This window comes from Dermochelys coriacea, chromosome 11 (assembly GCF_009764565.3).
Source record: "Dermochelys coriacea isolate rDerCor1 chromosome 11, rDerCor1.pri.v4, whole genome shotgun sequence".
Lineage (NCBI taxonomy): Eukaryota > Metazoa > Chordata > Testudines > Dermochelyidae > Dermochelys > Dermochelys coriacea.
This window is the reverse complement of record NC_050078.2, coordinates 30545925-30559182: the sequence shown is the minus strand read 5'-3', so window position 1 is coordinate 30559182 and position 13258 is coordinate 30545925. Positions and strand designations below refer to the sequence as shown.

Sequence of the window (13258 nt, the reverse complement as noted above, 5' to 3'; positions counted from 1 at the left end):
CCAGCTATGAAGTGCTAACCGGAATAAAAACCCGCTACATCCATGCCTCAGAAGCACTCCTCTTTTTGAAGTACTCTACTCAGCTTGTAGTGAAGCAATAACTCACCAGTGAGACATCTCCTGCTGGTCATCTTGGGAATTAGCTCTTGTCCAGCCCAGAACACCCTCTGCAGGCTGGTGTCTCACCTGCCTTAGGGCCTCAACATCCCTCCTGGACCCCAGTGCCTCTTTACCTCAGGATTCTGGCCCCTGCAGGACCTCCTCACTTTGGGTCTTCCTTCCCAGGGGGTACCCCCACCTTGCCTCAGAGGCTACTGCCAGTCATCATCTAGCCCCAACTCAGTGGGGAAGACTACAGTCTGTAATGTCCACTCATTATTGGCAAGGGGTTAGGACCAACTGCTTCTGGCTACTCTAGGCTGCACTTCTGTAGCCCCAGTACCTTTGTAGACCTTCACCAAGGCCTGTAGCCTGGGGTTTTACAAGGCTAGAGCTCCCCAGCACTGCTCCAGTTCAGGTACCTTCCTCTCAAGCAGCTAGTTCTTCTCCCTCCAGGGCTGGAGAGAGACTTCTACAGCTCCTGGCCCATAGCCCTCTTATCAGGGCCAGCTGGGACCTGATTGGACTGGCTCCAGCTGTGGCTGCTTTTAACCCCTGTTCCCCTTGGAGTGGGGCAGCTGCTGATTACACAGCTGGACAGGAAAACTGAATAGCTTCCCCCAGGCCTGCTCACCATGATTTTGCTTTACACTTGCTGCCCAGCCAGTAGTTTGTGGTAGAGGTATGTGTTCTTCTACTCTCTAACTTCAAAAGAGGCAAGGAGGCTAGAAGAAAGAATCCAGAAAGAATCTGGAGGAAGCAGTTAGGCAAGAGGAGATTGTAAAAGCCTGGGAGAAACCACATCGGGATTCCCATTTTGAACTAATTGAGTACTAGGAAAAGTGTCAAACTTTTATTGCACACCCAGGAAAGCTTTTGTTGTTAAAATGAAGGGGGGGGGGGAGAAACTAGACAAAGTCAAACTTACAGTTATGGTATCTTGTGGCAGTAAGGAAATTACATCATAGATATCTATTTTCAGTGATATAGCATACAGTTGTATGCATCATACTCATGGCAAAAAGATTATGAATTTTGGTCCTTTTAATACCTATGTTGAAGGCCTTCCTTGTGAATTTGGGGCTAAACTCTGTTCTCACTTCTACTGATCTATATCAAGAATAACTACAATGCAGTTACTTTGAATTTACACTGCTGTTAGTGAGAGAGGAACTTAGTCTGATATGTAGCCAACCTTACTTGTGAGGTCTGGTGACACCAATGTAGGGCCTTTTGAAGAGGAGGATAAAAAAGGAAAAGGGTAATTGCGTTGTTTCTTGTACGGGGGGGGAGTGAAAATTACTAACTTTTTGAGATTCAGTTGCTAGGACCCCAAATTAACAATTAAATGCATGTTTTTGGGGCCTGAAACTATGCTACCCATTGTATCATGACCTCTTAGTTTACTCTATATGCTCAGGTGCCTGCATTTATTATTCCACTGAGTGAGTAATAGAAAAGTATTTAAATAACATGGACTCCTTACTGTCCTTACTTAATAAACCTCTTTAGGTTACTGAACTGTCAAGTCAACTTTCAAATTTTTACAGTGGTTATTCCATTTTAATAAGAGGTGAAATTATAATGTGATAAAACTTAATGACCATGTAAAACATAAAGGTGCAGCACAGTCTAAATCATGTGCACCCATGGATGTAAAAAATCAACTGAAAAGTGTTTCAGTTTCATGAGTCTTTCAGAAGACACAGACCTAGCAGGACTGTAATTTTGCTCAATAAGTTTGATAAAGAAAGATCTTGCAAAACAAACAAAAATGTTAATGAGGGAAAATCCTAATCCAGATGCCACAAACATTACTTCTTGTCCCTATCCTTTACTGTGCACATACTAGACACTAACATTCATAAAAAATCTGGACTGTAAGCACTTCTTAAATGTCTCGGGATGTGGGGTAAAGTTTTCAAAAGTGTGAAAGTGATTTAGGAATTTGTTCCATTTTCAAAAGAGTTTAGGCACTTAAAAGTCTAAATTCCATTGACTTTCAGAGAGACTTAGGCTCCTATGTATAGTTGAGGCCTGGCCTGACACAAGTAATGAACACCTGGAGGGAAGCCTCATTTTTTGGAAGATAGAATTAGGAACATGAATGAATCATCGGGTTGAAAATGGAATGTTTGTGCTAAATAAGATAAGTAAATAGGTCAGTAGACTAAGACAGAATGTCTGAGCCAATAAAGATAAGAGGGAGAATACCCAGGGAACTATTTACTCTGACTGGATAACAAGGCATAAAAAGTTAGGAATGTAGAGATAAGGCACAGAGGAAGTTGAAGCATAGACATTGCATGCTGGACAGGGATTGGTTCCTGCAAAGTAACCAAGCCAATCCAGCACTTCTCATGAGCACTGAAATTCACCCCTCTGGCCCTCCAAAAGGAGGGGAAAAAATACTTGGTAAAACTGTACCAACACAAAGGGCAAAATTCTGCTCTGAGTTACACAGGTCTAAAACCTGAAATAACTTTTCTGAAACCAGTGAAATTATTCTGGGTGTATGCCAGTTAAATGACATTTGGCATACCATATATAAACATAATGTCACAGAGGAGAGTGTAGGCTAATCATCTTGTTTCAGCCACCATGGACCCATTAAAGTCTCTCTGAGCTAAAGATGCCAAATGCCTCTTACAATTTTTCTAATGAAATGTTTTTCCATTGGAAAAAGATGATTTGATCAAATAGAAATGCTTTGTGGAAATGTATTGAAATTTATTTATTTATTGAAATTTTCAACAGGACACTGTTTCATTTTGGCTTTTATAATATGTCAAAGTGGAAAAGAAACACTTAACCTCCCTTGAAATGAAATATTTCAGTAAATCCAAGTCAATTTTTAAAAATAATTTGTTTGTGAATTGTGTTCGGTGGAGTAACTCAGTAAGATTAAAAAGGATACTATATTTGACATCGAGAAATAAGTAATTTATCTTAAAATATGTGGAAAATAAAACTAGAAATGGTAGATCTTGTTAATTGTTTTTATTAATATCATTCCTTGCTGTTAATTGATGCAATGGAGTGTCCACTACACACAAGGCAGGGCTGGTTGTTTGGCTAATTAACCTGATAGGTTATACCTGGGGAAGAGCCAGGGATTGAAAGGCTGATTGATGGCACCCAGTGGAGAAGGAACAGTTGTTAAGCACAGGCTGTAGGAAAGCAGCATAGGAGACTTGGAGATAAGTGGTCCAGGGAAAGTGTATTGCATCTGAAGGAGCAGACCTAACTGCTAGAACTCAGAGCAGAGAATGCACCTGGGTTCCCGTACTAACCCTGAGGAAGGGGCACAGAAGCCTGATGTAAGGACAGTTGATCCTAGGGCTGAAAACTGAGCCTCCAGGACAGGCTGAGGGAAAGCCTTAGAGTTGGCAGAAGGGCTTTTGTTGTATTACATTTTGTTCTACCAGAAGGGGGTGGAAAGAAAAATGTGACCTGGCCAGAGGGTTAAGTCATGAGAAGAGGCAAATTACCTCAGGGCCAGAGTGACCATCAGCACAGGGTGACCAAGAGAAGAGGGGCTATTTCATGGTAGTGCACCCACCCAATCACCGTCTACACTTGGATACTTTTTGTGTACTTTTAAAATGTATTCTCTGGACAATTTGTGGAATTTAATGCTATCTCAGTTTTTGTTTGTTGTATAATGTTATGAAACATTATTAATGTAGGTTGCCTGCAGACTGTAAAGGTCAACATAAATGAATAGCATACTTGACAAATTTAGCACTAAGGTAAAATAAAAAGAGCTCTTGGTATCATCTACTATATTTATCATTAATTCTTTGTTTGGTGTATAATAGAAAAAATGAGTCTCAAATTACCATATCCCTAGACAATTTTGAGCTTGCTGAGCTTCTATCGAACAATTAAATGTCACTTGAAGATTTCTCATATTTAGGTTTATTTATTGCTGTAACTTGCTAAGTTTCCTGGGAAATGAATTTATCGTCTAATAAGAGAGGAGCCAGTGAGAAGCTAACTTGATGACAGTATTAATTCAGATCATTCAAAGACAAAGTGATATCCTTATGTCTTGAAGTATTAATGTGACAGCAAAGGAATAAATTAGTTATGTCCTAGGATTTAAATATTTTTCAAGTTAGATGCTGTGCAATTTGAATGGAAGAGAAGAAAGCCAAAATTAAATTAGACCTGCTTAAAAAAATGATAGAATCTCTTCCTTTTCTAAGTGTAAATCTATAATTTTGCTCACCAATTCTGATGTACCAAAAAAAATGGATTTGTTTTACTTCTATTTGTATAGTGAGCACAGTCTTACTATTTCCTCATATTGCACTAGATCTTCATTTGGCAAAAACTGTCTTGACTTCAGTGGAGCTCTGCCAGTTAAGGTCCTGACCTCATTGAAATGTTTACCTTGTTGTTCTTTAATCTCACTTTCTTTTGATATATGAATTGGTAACTATGTATTTCTTAAGACTTTGAATGGAAGACATGTAGTTATAGTTAAAACATAGGACTAAGGACATGCATAACTCTCCACCTTAGTTTGTACAACTTCAGCAATCTAAAATTTTCATTTATCCCCACTTCCCTGTATGCTACAGCCTGCCTAAAAGACCCATGATCCCTTTTAATCCTATCTTAATGTTTTAAACAAATGCAAGGCAGCCAGGCTCTGAAGTGTTTGCAATGTTTATAGACACACAAATATTTGCAAACTGCTTTGAGATCATGGGGTTAAAGGTGTTTATAGAAGTACAAAGTCCTTTATATAATGCCGAGATTGAATAAGTGGCATAAACTCCCCCTTTTTTCTTGTTTGTGTTAATAACTTTTGAGTTGCAACTCCTCAGGGTGGGTTTGTGGGTTGTTGGGTTTTTTTATTTTATTTTATTTTATTTTTTTAACATCACCCAGACAGTTTATCTTCTGAGTGGAAAAATCTGCACTCATTCAAAGCAGGTGCAACCTTGCATAACATACATATATATGGCTTTCTTTAATTATACTTTTTTTGTCTTCCCACAAACCATCTGCATGTTCCCAGCAGAGAGAATTCTCATCAAGACCACCTATAACTAGCTTTTATCTTTTTACTTCCAAAGTACTCCTTACACTCTAGCTAAATTAATGCTAAAATTAATTAGCAAGTCAAGGTTGCTAGAGGGCTTCCATTGTGAAGAGAATGGCATCGAATTTTTGCCCTGTTTTTCCCCAGTTGGGCAATGCAACAGATTCATAAATTGTTGGTCTAGTTCAGTGTTTCTCAGACTTGATCCACCACTTGTTCAGGGAAAGCCCCTGAAGGGCTGGGCCAGTTTGTTTACCTGCCGTGTCCACAGGTTTGGCCAATCGCGGCTCCCACTGGCTGCAGTTCACCGCTCCAGGCCAATGGGCGCTGTGGGAAGCAGGCCAAGGAACGTGCTGGCTGCCCTTCCCGCAGCCCCCATTGGCCTGCAGTGGCGAACTGCGGCCAGTGGGAGCCACAATCAGACGAACCTGCAGACACGGCAGGTAAACAAACTGGCCTGGCCCTCCAGGAGCTTTCCCTGAACAAGAGGCATCCGAAGTTTGGGAAACGCTGCTCTAGTTAGTACATGCAGACTATGACCCATATACTGCAGGCTAAGTCTGCTATACAGTGTTTCTTATTTTGGAGTTAATTTAATGCTCATAAAAGCAATCAATTAATCAATAAAGGCTAGAGCCAAAAATACTGCAGCATATAGTTCTGTGTTACACGGTTCTGACAAAGTCATAACTACCCATTGCTCAAAAAGGCTCCTCCCATGCTCTATTTCTAACCACAGGAAACACTTCTCCTTGCATGGTTTATGAGAAAACAGACAATTACATGTGTTAACTCAAAAAATACATTAGTTTTCTTGTATAAGATCATTAAACTGGACAAAAGAGTACATCTGATTTTTCAGCCGGGCTACTTCCATTGCATTTTGGAAATGTACAGCACATATACACAGAATTGTACATTTTTTTTCCCCACATATGAAAGTTCACTCATGCAAAAATACTTGTCTTTAGTTTGTTCAAACGCCATCAATATATTGGCATTTTCAGTAATACTTAGATGTTGAAATTTTTTTGTCAACTTTTGGATGAAAAAGATTTTTGATACGTGATGATTTTTCACAAAGATTTCTGTTTTGATCAATATTTTGCAACAATGAAAACAGTAGTTTTTTGGGTTTTGACAAAGGAAACCAGAAATATTCTGGATTCAGGTTGTCAAACAATCAGTTTTTGACTTTTCAATGGAGTGTGATTTTGATTAAAAAAAATCTAAAAAAATGTTCAAAGAAAATAAAATACATTTTTGGCCAGCTGTAGTAATATATCAATAATATATATTATTAAAGACATAAATGATCACTGGGATCCAGTGGAATGAGTTTTTTTCCTACTGGTACAGCACCTTACTCTCTAATATTGTATCTGGTTGCTGAGTAATTGCTAATACGAAAATGGCATTTTAATTATGCTAAATATAACTAAATTATTGAGTTGAAGACAGTATGTTATCTTCACTGTGAGACTGCTAGTATCTTCATTTTAATGCTAACTATTGTACTTGCTCACACAAACCCCCAGTGAAGTTCATTGGAATTTTCCCAAGTGAGGACCAAAGATAAAATCCTTCAGGCAGAGAATGCTCTAGACATAGTAGAAAATCTGAGGATAGAAAGTGGAGAGGCTATTCAGAACTCTGCAGCCCCTTGTTTCCATGCCATGTATCGATCTGCTGAATCTGTCTCCATGGGATCTTAAAGTGGTGAGGGTCAGGAGTAGGGTGGAGTCATGGTGAGTCTGAACTTTGCAGATCCACTCTATACTATAATCCTCTCTGTATGTGGGCATGTAGTGAGTTGTGCCTGTTTCCTGAGCCAGGCAATAGTAGCTGTTAAGCTGTTCAGGTGCTCCATGCAACCTGCCTCTCAGTTGCAGAGGGTGAGTCTACATTCAATCCCTGCTCTGCCCCAACATCTGTTTGTATATCCCAGGCAAAGCGTTTTTCCTCAAATTTTTCACAAGTGTCCAGAATGTCATCTGCAGTGAGGACTTCAGGACTAAGTCCTTATTTTTCATGAGATAGCACATTGTTTAATGATAAAAGGTTTTCTTTACAATTATTGATCCAGTTCATTATTTTAAAATTGGCAAATTCTCAGTCCTTAGCAGCATGTAAAATCTGCTTTGATGCTGATAAAGGCTGTATTAGAATATATGGTTGCTTCAACCTCTTCCCCTTACAGCCCCTGCGCTCCCTGTACTACCATCTTTATTCTGTAAATGAGAGACATGGACCTCAAACAGACCTGAGGGAGAAACTTTTAGTAAGCACTAGAGAAGTTTGGCCCTTTCATAAAAAGATTTTAAATGGACTAATAGTAATTCATCTTATAATAGCACATCTTATGTTTCATGACACAGAATTTTACTCTGTCTAGATTGAGTGACTATTTCCTCTCCTGAGGAAAGAAATGTTACTATGGTTTATCACCAAGATTTCAAAAGAACGTTGCAAGTGATTTGAAGGAAGAGGTGGAAAAATATGTTCATATTGTGTTGCCTTTCTGTCTTTCAAATGATGATGTAGAAAGCAAATAAAAATCCAAGCTAAACAAACATTTGTTAAACTTACTATGAAGGTTCTAGGCCATGGGCAGTTTGAGAGAAAAAATACGACTTATCTCTGAACATGCCCAATAGTGACAATGCTTCTAAGGTTTGGACCTACACATGTTTCTGTTAAGTTGAATTATCATGCGTCTTCTTTGTAAGGTATGATAAGTGACCTTCAGTAATAAGTCTCTCAGGGTCTGTTTGTAGTCCGACTGAAATCAATAGGGGAGTTTTTCCATTGGCCTCACTTGGGACAGGATTGGTATCTTGTATAACAATGCATTTATTTCTCAAGAAAAGATTAATAGAATAACATTTTTAAATGATCAGTACTCCTAAAGTCAGCTGTATTTTAAGGCAACACATAACTCAAGTATTTTGACTATTCCCATCATCTTAAAACATACACTCTCAACATATGCTGAAACACCCTCCAAAATATACTTCTCTGAATGCCAAAAAATTGAGTGGCAATGGGGATCAAATGAAGCTATGTGATGTCTTTCTGGTGTGAGGCTTGAGCAGGTCTAGGGTTCTGTATAAAGTGGGTGTATATAAATGTATGAACTAATACTCAAATTCTTTATGCCTTTATGGAAGAGTGAATTAAATTATATCAAATACTTCATAAGTAATAAGCATAGAGGTCCAGATCCTTAGAAATTCCCGTGGGTTATTTTGTATCTCTTGTTCTTAGTCACGTTTTTGGTCAACTCTAAGGCCTTGATTCAGCAATGTACTTAATGTGTTGTAACTTGAACCAATGTAACTAGTCTGGCAAGTAGTCCCGTTGACTTCAGTGCAACCTCTCAAATCTGCATGTTTAAGTACCTTACTGAATCAAGGCCTTACTAAATAGAGATTTTTTTTTTTTCAGTCAGTTGCCATGGACCTGATTCTCCTTGTCTTACACTGGAGAAATAGGTTTCAGAGTAGCAGCCGTGTTAGTCTGTATACGTAAAAAGAAAAGGAGTACTTGTGGCACCTTAGAGACTAACAAATTTATTAGAGCATAAGCTTTCGTGAGCTACAGCTCACTTCATCGATGAAGTGAGCTGTAGCTCACGAAAGCTTATGCTCTAATAAATTTGTTAGTCTCTAAGGTGCCACAAGTACTCCTTTTCTTTTTACTGGAGAAATAATTAAGCATGACTACTTAGAGGTCAATGGAGTTACATTGGTGTAAAATTCGAGTGATAGGGAAATTGGGCTTCTTGTTTCTTAAAAAGCTAAATCATCTTGGAATTAAACAGCTGCATTTCTAATTTTCAGAATCTACCAGATCCGTAGGAGTGGAGCTTCAGAGGGTGCAATACCAAGGAACTTAACTGACCTCCCATTATCACAGAGTTTTAGTTAGCTAGAATTCAAGACAGGTGGTTGCTGTGTATTAGATGTGATCATGATTGTGGTATGTGTTACGGTATCCAGTTAGTGGATGAGAGCTAGGCCAATGACAGTGTAACCTATGCCGAATGATTGGGCCCAGGGAATAAATATTAGTCTTGTACAAGCAATTTCAAATGGCATACTCACTATTTCCCATTCCAAAGGCCACAAATCAGTGAAAATGTATTTATTTTGTTTCATACAAGTGAAGTTATTTATAGCTGCAATATCAAAGCAACTTTAACTACCAAAACTTGTTTTCTAGTTTAAAAAATACTGTAAAGACATGGATCACTAAAAGTGACAAGTCAGCATTTTGTGCAATGTGAAAATAATTCAGTACTTTTACCATGGTATTTTCCAAGGCTAACATCGTAATTTAATTTTCAGTTGCCTACATTGTTGTAATTAGTTTAACATGATCCAGCAAAATTTTGATAATTCGTGTTGTTTCCTCCAAAGAGAGGGGGAAAATTTAACCGTATTCCCAATCTTTGGACAGACGGGGGTGCTATCGCTCCCTTCCTGCTTCTGTACTCTTAGGATACTAATATTGTCATACTCAAAAACATGTCAATTGTCATTGATAGCCAAAATATGTTACCACAATATTTTCAATATTCCTCAGCAAAGGGAATAACTAAGTATATTATAGGATACACTGTAAATAACTGAGCTGAAGTAGCGGCAAAGTTAAGTGGTATCCTTTTTCATCTGAGTAGTGAGCTGGGGTTCTGCAGGTTGTTTCTGGTAGGAGAAATTGATGATGAAGCCAGGTCTCTTTTGAGGTAGTCTTTTGTGTATTTACAAAGAGTGTACAAAATCCTATATCTTTGAACACAGGAGGAATGAATTAGGAAAGGAAAGAATTTCTTTGCTCACAGCTCCAAGCCTCTATCAGCCAGCACTCAGCCCACGCTCTGTGCTTTTCTCATGGCCATGATCTCAATGCTTGTTCAAAGCTGTCTGCTTCTTTCTGTGGTGTTTCTCCTGTCCCTCTCTCTCACATACAAACATCCCCCACCCCACTAAAGACTATACCCAGCCAAGTTCCTCTCGTACATAGTTCATTCCTCAGTAGTCTCATATGCCTTTGTTTTGGGAGGCAATGTGCCTGTTTCAGGTGGAGGCCATCTTATTATATAAAGGGATGAAATTTATCTTAAATGAATGGTGGTGGTCATACCCACCAGCTCCATTGATATTTCTCAAGTACAACATAGTACTTTCCTTCCTGAAGATTTGACAGGTCTAAAAGGATTCTGCAGATTATTTTTATATAACTAGTGTACATAAACACACACATTTTCACATATCTGTCCTAGGGAACAGCAGATAAAGTGGTAATCTTCCAATAAGAAAAGGAATACTTGTGGCACCTTAGAGACTAACAAATTTATTTGAGCATAAGTTTTCGTGAGCTATAGCTTATGCTTATGCTCAAATAAATTTGTTAGTCTCTAAGGTGCCACAAGTACTCCTTTTTCTTTTTGTGAATACAGACTAACAGAGCTGCTACTCTGCAACCAATCTCCCAATAGTTTCCATTCTGTGTCTCAGGCAAAAATTTACAGCAGAGCATGTTACCTCCCCTTCAAACCCCCCATCTCTCCCCCCATCTATCCACCCTTCCCCCATCTATTACCTGTTTCACAGTATGTAATTTTGCTAAAAAAGAGCCTTTTAATTGTTCTTCATTGCAAATGTCCTACGCTGGGAAGAGATTCCTATGCTCCCAGACAAGTCGGAGGGACTACTGGGCTCTGCAGGTTCTGTTATGCTGACAGAACCCAATAACAGATGTTAACAAATCTGTTTGTGGTTGGCTAGATTGTTTTTCTTTCTAGATTTCGGGTCATAGAAATCAACTGACGTGTTTTTAGAACTTATTTTTATTGTTTGCAAGATGAGTTTAACATAGCATGGTTACAAATGTAATATACGGTAGTCCTTCTTAGAATCTTACTTTGTTTTTGCTATTGCTGCTCCTGTGACTTTTGGCTCTATTTAGACATCAGTGGAAATGTTATATTAATAATGTTAAATATGGATTTAGGAACCTAACTTTAGCAAATTTAAGTTTGAAAGTTTTTTGAACTTGCTTTATTATGTTTGAGTTATTTGTTTAATTTACATCTTCACTTCTGTCTGCTTTAAGGATCCAGAGTTTGCTCCGATGCCAGAGCATCTCATGGGGTCAAATGGTGTTACCCAGCTTGTTTTCTCCCTCACCCCCAACAACTCTACCCATGATCTTCTGGAAGATCCTGGCACATTAAGGGGTAAGTTCACAAAGAACCATTGGGGAAGCCGAGGTTGGCCTTGGATTTCTCTCTGTATCCCAAGTACTAATTCTCTGTTTTGCCATGCACCAGAACCACAATGGATTCAGTGCTGTCTATGTTGCTAAGGGTAAGGAGGCCTTTGTCAGTAAGCAAGTGAACTAGTGTGCAGCTGGCACTAGGTGTTTCCCTTCTGGCTCTTCCATTCCTATTCAGGTTCACCACTTATTTTAAGTTTCCTAATTATTTTCCATTCCTGGGGGAAAATGTGGAGTTTGTACTTTTTGAAGACCTATTCTAACAGCCTGCATGTTTTGATTAACAAATTGAACAATGGATCTGAGGTTTGAGAGTATCTGCATAAAAATGTAATATTATTTAAAAAACAGGCTTTAAAAATAAACAGTCAGCTGTAGAACGATCAGATCTCTATCAGGTCTGACTAGAATATCCCAGCAGAAGGAGTGATTGCCTAGGGCAGTAAGATGTTATTCAATGAACTGTTGGTATGGGTGACACTGGTATCTAATGGCAGACATTTGCTGGTTCTCCTTTGGCAACACAGCCCCTAGAGCCAGCTCTGATATTTGTATAAGGAAACAAGTGTTGTTTCTTATCTAATTAAGTTTGTGTGAGAGACTTCAAGGATTTGTATATGCAACAACATGTGTGATTTTTCTAATTTATTATTCAAGTAAGTGGTGCAATTCCACAACAAAGCAGATAATTATATACAAAAGGCCAGTAAGTCACATCACTGTTCCTTTATTCATACAAACAAGATGGTAAGACGTTATGTGATAAATGCCTAGATAGCACTGCATGTATGCACAAGTAAACTAAGCATATAATTTCCAGTGCATATCTTTTCAATTTTGAAATGAAGATCTTTGATGTGTGTTATGCCTTCAGTGTGCTTTGATAGTAGTGTAGTGGTCTATTGCTTGCAAGCTTTGGTGTGGAATGTTTCTGCTCTGACAATAACGGTAGTGCTCTTTTTGACTGAAGTCATGTCTGCAACTCAAATTTAAAAGGTCACAGTGAGGAATGAAGATTAAGTACTTCTAGGTTGTCAAACTCTGTGGTCGTTTGTTGCTTCAGAAATACTTTATTTCTCTGCATCTATCATTTTGCTCCATAATATACTCTTGTACAGAAAATTAACTTATTAAAATACAAAAGACATTCTGAAATACGAACAGACATTGAACTCACTGCAGAGCCCAACATGATAAATATGAAATGAAAAGTAAATAATGAGACATCCTGATTGGAAAACTATGATTTTATTGCACAGATCTGATTGTAGATTCCAATGCTTTATCCGCTTTGCATGACATTCATTCTTTTTGGTTTTTATCTCTTGCTACTATGTACAAAATTCTTGCTACCCCTTCACTGGGAAGTGGGAAAAGGGATTTGACTGATGTGGTGTTATAGCTGTTGGTCCCAGTCCAGGACTGGCATCCTCTCATACATTAGGATGTGGTGCCTCTGAGCCTATCCAATGACACTCCATGCTCAGGTTGGAAACACATCCAGGATACTGCAACTTCTGTGGTCCTGTTAGCATGTGTCAGTAGGTGATGGGCTCTCCAGTGCTCCTTTAAAAATATTTTATAACTAGCACTAGAGTGAGCTGTTTCCTAGCACTCCCAAAGGCATTCTCTCTGCAGGTATCCAGCTCTGCCCAACTTCTTCAGGTCCATGCCCCTCACCTAGTGCCACAGAGAGGACAGAAGCTACAACTTCTGGTTAAATGAAGCTGTGCTTCAGCAATGCAATTAAGGTGCTGTAATAGAGATTTCAGTTCCTTCCACTGTAGCAAATCATTCAGACAGCCTTTATGGTACAGCCATTAC

The 13258-nt window shown here is 38.7% G+C and overlaps 1 long non-coding RNA gene across 2 annotated transcripts in view; it reads left to right on the top strand.

Annotated features, from left to right (window-relative positions):
- The first annotated feature begins 682 nt into the window (after positions 1-682).
- LOC119863716 overlaps positions 683-13258 on the top strand; it is a 53852-nt gene continuing 41276 nt past the window's right edge. For both annotated transcript variants that reach the window (XR_005295715.2, XR_005295714.2), the window contains exons 1-2: positions 683-781; positions 11273-11396. This is a non-coding gene — a long non-coding RNA (uncharacterized LOC119863716). The remainder of the gene's footprint in view (positions 782-11272; positions 11397-13258) is intronic.